We start from the raw sequence: 6,510 nt of genomic DNA, 5'->3' as shown, positions 1-6,510 counted from the left end.
CAAGTGCACACCACTATGCCTGGTTTTTAGAGTGGGCTGAAAATCAAAGCCATGTTTTCCATGTGACCTGAGCATGGTTTTCCCTTCACCACCCCCCTCCTTTTTTTTTTTTTTTTTTTTTTTTTGCCATAAAGAGCATGCTCTCACCAAAGAGATAGAAAGACAGAGAAAAGGGGAAAGAGAAAGCACCCCTCAAAAGTGTGATCATGCCAGAATCCCTTCTACTCCATTTCTCCATCCCTTGAGGATTTGGGGCATATATATGCCCATTATGTTTTTCAAGCTGCTAGGGAAGGGACTTGAACCATGCATTCGATCATATGGGATCTGGCTCCCCCAACCACCAGGTCATAGGGACAGCCCTCTCTCTTATTTTTTAAATGATATCCTGTTCAGACCAGCAGGTGGTGTAGTGATTAAAGGTGCTGGATTCCCATATGGCCGAGCATAGTTCGAGTCCTGAACCTGGTGGCTTGCTTTCTCACTTTTCTTTTCTGTCTGTCTCTCTCTGGTGAAATTTAAAAAAAAAAAAGGGGGGGGGGGGACCAGCAGTTAGCATAATGGCTATATCACTGGAATCCCATGTAGTCGACCACGGTTTGAGTCCGGGACCCGGTGGCTTAAACTCACGCCGGGCGCATGTGCGTGCCCAAGATCCCGAGAGGACAATGAAGGAGAAGGGATTGCGGCATGGCCATCTCCCCTGGGGGGTGATTTCTCGCTTTCTGTCTCTCTGTCTCTCTCTGTTTTTTGGGCAAGCGCACACACCCTATTGCAAAAATCCCCCCCCCAAAAAAATAAGGAATTAATTACATAAATAAATAAATAATTTTTTTTAAAAAATGATATTTGGTTCAGTTGGAATAAACTGAGCAGACGTATACTGTGTCTCTATGGTTTAGAGTTTCAAGTGACTTAATGGAAAGGGACCAGCCCATAAAGGCAAAGGCAAATGAACTGGCATTTAACTCATCCTCCTGTATATAACACTGATGCCTCCCATTAACCAGATAGCACGACTGAGGTGGGCTTTGTGAGCTCGAAAGTAGGATCCAGCCTAATCCGATCCAGTCTACAGGCAGTCAGTGACTTCTAGAGAAATCTTACTGTAGATCTAGAGAAAATGTTAAAATTAGTTTACCCAGACCACAGCTCAGCAAAGAGACATAAGGCACATGTCCTTGTGCTTGTGAGAGTGCTATCGTATCTTTAATGACTATTGTCAAGACCTCTCATCCACAAGACTGAAAAATACCCTGAAAGTGAAAAAGTGATTTACCAAGCCGCACTACAGAGTAAATTGTTTCACATTTGTTAAGTTGTGAGAACACAAAAATGATACCTAGCTCAAACAGATGGAAGGGAGCGTGGTCTCGGCAACTTCATTTTAAAATATGAAATGTGACAACTCTTTGGTATATGATATCAGAGAAAAAAATAAAGGTAGCCTCATGAAAATATGACCACTATAAAAGTAACCAAACTGTACAGCCATAATAGCCACCATTTTTGAGTGCTCCAAGTACATCATAGCAAATCTTCATTGTATAGAGAAATCCCCAATTTATAGATAAGAAAACTGAGATTTAAAGAGGCGAAGCAACTTGGATCGAGCTCACATCGTTGGGGAACAGCAGCCCCAGGATTTGGCCCTAAGACGGTCCAATCCAAAGCCCATGCAGTTTTCAGAGTAGCGTTCTGTGTCTCTAATAATAAACATGCCCTAGCAAGGGAGTCAACTTGGAAAATACAGAATAGCAATCTCTCATGAAATAAATGTTTAGGACTTTAATTAATAAAATGCATTATCGGGCTGACAGGTGGCATGTTGGACTCCCACATGGCCAACCTCAGTTTGACCTGACAGCTTGCTTTCTCACTTTCCCTCTCTTTCTCTCTTGCTCTATCCCTCTCTGGTCAAAATAAAATAAATAAATAAAGTTAAATAAAATAATCTTTAAAAAAAAAAAAGGCATTATCAGGGCTAGTAGGGAGGGGGGAAGTTAAGGTACTGGATTCCCACCTGGCCGATCACGTTCCATGTCCCAGATTAGTGGCTTAAAATTCACACTAGGCACATGTGCATGCGTGCACTTACAGGGTGGCCATCCCCCCGGGGGGGTGATTTCTCACTTGCCCTCTCTTTGTCTCTCTCTAGCAAGCACATGTGCCCTATGGCAAAAACCTAAAAATAAATAAATAAATAAAATGCATCCCCAAATTTCATCTCATTTAATGTGAAAACTTTTTACAGTGAATGGAAAACAATATAATCCATTAAGTATGTATTAGGTTGTCGGGAAGGTCATGACACACTTTTGCACAGAAAAATATGTCAGGACTTTTCCAACAACCCCAATATATTGACTATACTGGACTAAGGATAGAATAATGTTTTTCCAAGTCGAGGGTGGATTCACTCCCAACCTCCTGTGGAGCTTCTTCGGGTTGTTCCTCTGGTCCTTGTGAATGGTGGTAGAAGGGCTGATGTCGGCTCCTCCTCTGAACTACATGATAGAGTATCGATAGCACAGTAAAAGAGCCCTCCAACCGCTGGAGGTTTGAATGACAGATATCTTAAAATGACAGATATCTTAAATCAAGACAAAATGAAATCACGTTTTAAAAATTCTCTAAATTTTTTAACAGTTCCTCAAACAGCTAAAATTTTGAAATGATAGTTATTATACTACAATTCTTTTCTTTCTTTCTCTTTTCAATAAGGGTCTTTATGTGGGCAAATATAGAGTTCATCAGAGAGTTCCAAATTCGATGTCAGGACCAGGACTAGGAATTAGTCTTGTCTTTTAATCCAATCTATTAACGCTTGTACTCGATTCCCTCCAGCAACAAGAGCAACTTTATCAAGTCATAATTCCTGATGTCTGTGGAAAGATGATGCTGGGGAAGTACCATCAATAAAGCAGATGTTTCGCAGTGGCCGTGATTAATTTGTGCTGATCTTGATACTACCTTGCTCCTGTAACCAACATTTACATTTGCAAGATGGTGGAATTTGAGAGATGGTGCTCTCTCTGGTATAATCCGTAACAACGGCAAAGAAAGCAGCTAACAGAGCTACATTACAGACTAAATCAGGGCTGGCAGGTGGCATGGTGGTTAAGGGCACTGGATTCCTACATGACTGACTGTGGCTCAAGTCCCAGATCTGGTGGCTTGCACTCTCACTTTCCTTCTCTCTGTCTTGCTGGTCAAATTAAAATAAGGGAACCAGCAGTTAGCGTAATGGCTATGTCGCTGGACTCCCACGTAGTCAACCGCAGTTCGCATCTCGGACCCGGTGGCTTAAAACACACTGGGCACGTGCGCCCGAGAGGAGAATGGAGGAGAAGGGATTGTGGCGTGACCATCCCCTCTGGGGGGTGATTTCTCGCTTTCTGTCTCTATGTCTCTCTCTGTCTGTCTGGCGAGCGCACGTGCCCTATAGCAATGACCTCTCAAAAAAAAAAAGTCAGTAAATAAATAAAGTTAAATAAAATAATTCTTTTTAAAAAGCATTAAATGTTTTATATAAAAGTGCAGGGGTCAGCAGGTGGTGTGGTGATTAAGGCGCTGGACTCCTACATGGCTGACCATGGTTCGAGTCCTGGACCTGGTGGCTTGCTCTCTCGCTTTTCCTCTCTCTCTCTCTTTCTCTCGTCAAATTTAAAAACTAATAATAGGAGCTGACAGGTGGGGTGGTGGTTAAAGGTGCTGGACTCCCATATGACTGATCATGGTTCTAGTCTCAGATCTGGCGGCTTGCTTTCTCACTTTCCCCCTCTCTCTCTCGCTCTCACTCCCTTGCTCTGTTCCTCTCTGGCCAAATTTTTAAAATAAACAAATAAAGTTAAATAAAATAATTCTTTTAAAAATAATAATAATAGGGGAACCAGCAGTTAGAGTAATGGCTATGTCGCTGGACTCCCAGGTAGTCGACCGCGGTTCGCGTCCCAGACCCGGTGGCTTAAAATTCACGCCAGGCACGTGTGCGTGCGTGCCCAAGATCCCGAGAGGAGAATGGAGGAGAAGGGATTGTGGTGTGACCATCCCCCCTGGGGGGTGATTTCTCGCTTTCTGTCTCTATGTCTCTCTCTGTCTGTCTGACGAGCACAGGCACCCTATAGCAAAAAACCTCTCCAAAATAATAATAATAATAATAATGATAATAGCAAATGCAAATAAATAAATATTTCAAATATATATATGTATATATATGCACATTATCTTGATTCCAGTTGGAAGACAATGTCCAGATAATCTGAGATTTTGCTTCTTTCTTCTTCACTGTATTAAATAGTGGCATCTACATGAATGCCTTCAGAGAAGACAGCTCATTTTCTAGGGGGTTCTTTTAGATTTATTTATTTAATTAATTGTACTTGTTATTACTTTTAAATTTGACCAAACAGAGACAGAGGAGAGAGAGAGAAAAGGAAAGCGAGAAAGCAAGTCGCCATATCTGGTACTTGAACCGCAGCTGACCATGTGGGAATCCAGCACCTTTATCCACCATGCCACCTGCCGGCCCCCAGTTTCTAGCTTTATGTGGTGATTTGAATGACTGATAGGTAAGAGATCATTTTTATGCCAAGGAATACAACAATGAAGAAGAAATTAAATGACTTAACTTTATTAAAAAAATGTTCTTTATTTGGTTAAAAACACATACACACACATACAACAATCCTGACAACCATTCCACAAGACTTTGACCAGCAGGGCTGAACTCACGGGTAGGTGAGGTAGTAAGTAACGAAGGCTCTCGAAGTGAAGTCTCAAGCCAAGCTGGTGGACCAAGCTGGAACATGTGCACTGAACACAAAACCCTGGTGCTTTCTCAGAGCTTTTTAGCTTTTGCCTAGTTCCCCCCACAAACAGTAGTTTTAATATAGACGTCAAAGCACAGTGAATTCTTTGTGTTTCTAGATAAAGAAACCTAATGCAAGGTAAAATGACTATTTTTAACATAAAAATCCAACAAATGACTCCCATATTTACCATCCTTTACTAAGGGAATAAAGGTTCTATAAAATAAAGACATTTAACAGATAAAGATGCCTTTAAGTGAAATAGATTGTTTGGTGGAGTAGTGGATCCTCCTCTGCCGGAAACCCAAGCTCGGGCTGGCTGAAAACCCAGGTGCTGTGGGGAGGGTCTCTCCCTACATGTGAGGTGGGACTGGCTGCTGCTATTTCCGGCTCTGAGAAGTTTTCAGCCCATTTCACACTGGCAGTGAAAACATGTCAGAAAATCCAATTATGTTACGAACAGTTGATGTGTCTTATACTTTTTTAGATCTCTAATAAATGCTTTTTAAATTCATTCATTTAAAAAATTAACTGGGTGTTTATAAAGGCATTTGTTATAGAGGAGGGAACTGAAGAAAAGGAATGAGAAGAAAACAGTTCCCCAAACTCTTGAGAAGGGCCCGACTTGATAATTAACAGCCTTCAGGATTCCCCATGCCCACCCCCATGGTCAGGGTTGTCACTTATTAAAGAAATAATTTGGATCGTCCAAATTAGTTTGTGCTCATCAACGTTAGGCATTAAGAACTCAGAGGAACTCAAAGGGTATGGATAATGACAATGGTTCATTATTTGTCGAGGTGTGCTCCAAGGAACAACTAACTCGGGCTGGGAGACTGGAAGACTTCCTGGAGGAGGTGCTGCACCCCAGGTGAAGTTTGGGAGCAAAGACGAAATTGGGGCCCGGGATTGTTCTAGCGCTGACAGCAGACCTCTCTCTGAAAAAGTGGGCGCACGTTCCTTACACAGAAGGGTAACAGGAATATGACATGTTGCTCTTTGGGAGTAAACTGAGTCTTGCTTACCCATCTGTTGAGAGAAGGGGGGGCTGGAGGAGGAAGAACCAAAGCTCCCCTCCAGGATAAGAGTGCATCGCAGCTCCAGTCGCGGGTGCCCAGGAAGGAGCATTCCCTATACCGAGTCCGCATCAGCGGGAGCTGCGGGGGCCGGAATGGCAGGGCTGATACTTCTCAGGGCGCATATCGGTCTCAGAGCCTGGCCAGGTGGCCAGAAGTCCTCACGCCAGGCCTGCAGCCTTAGAGAGGAATAAACTTGCCCCTAAGTCCCCAGAGATCCGGGCTGAGGCCTCTCGGCCGTTCGGGTTTCCCCGGGGGCACGTTTCCCATCGCGAGCCTCGTAAGTGTCGCCAACTCGGGCGCTGCGGGACAGTGGCCGGCCGCGAGTCGCCCCGCACGCCCCGCTGCACGCCCACTTCCCGGCGGGTGCTTTTTTACTGCTGGGTTTCCTCCCTAATTAATTCCAATCCTCTCCGTTCCCTCCCTCCTGGCAGGGAGAGCTGGAGTCCCGCAGGCCTAGCCCTGGACACGCGCCATGGGGGTGACCCCAGCGCGGGCGTGGGCGGGTGGGTGAGGACAGACTCCCCGCGGGGCAGCGCTGGACTGGGGACGGGACCCGCTGGCAGAGGAGAACTTGGGGCCTGCAGTCCCCGCACGTCACAAGGCAGGAAGGAGATGTGGCA

The sequence above is a fragment of the Tupaia chinensis genome, unplaced genomic scaffold, assembly GCF_000334495.1.
Source record: "Tupaia chinensis unplaced genomic scaffold, TupChi_1.0 Scaffold000215_1, whole genome shotgun sequence".
Lineage (NCBI taxonomy): Eukaryota > Metazoa > Chordata > Mammalia > Scandentia > Tupaiidae > Tupaia > Tupaia belangeri.
Note: the sequence above shows the minus strand (reverse complement) of the source record.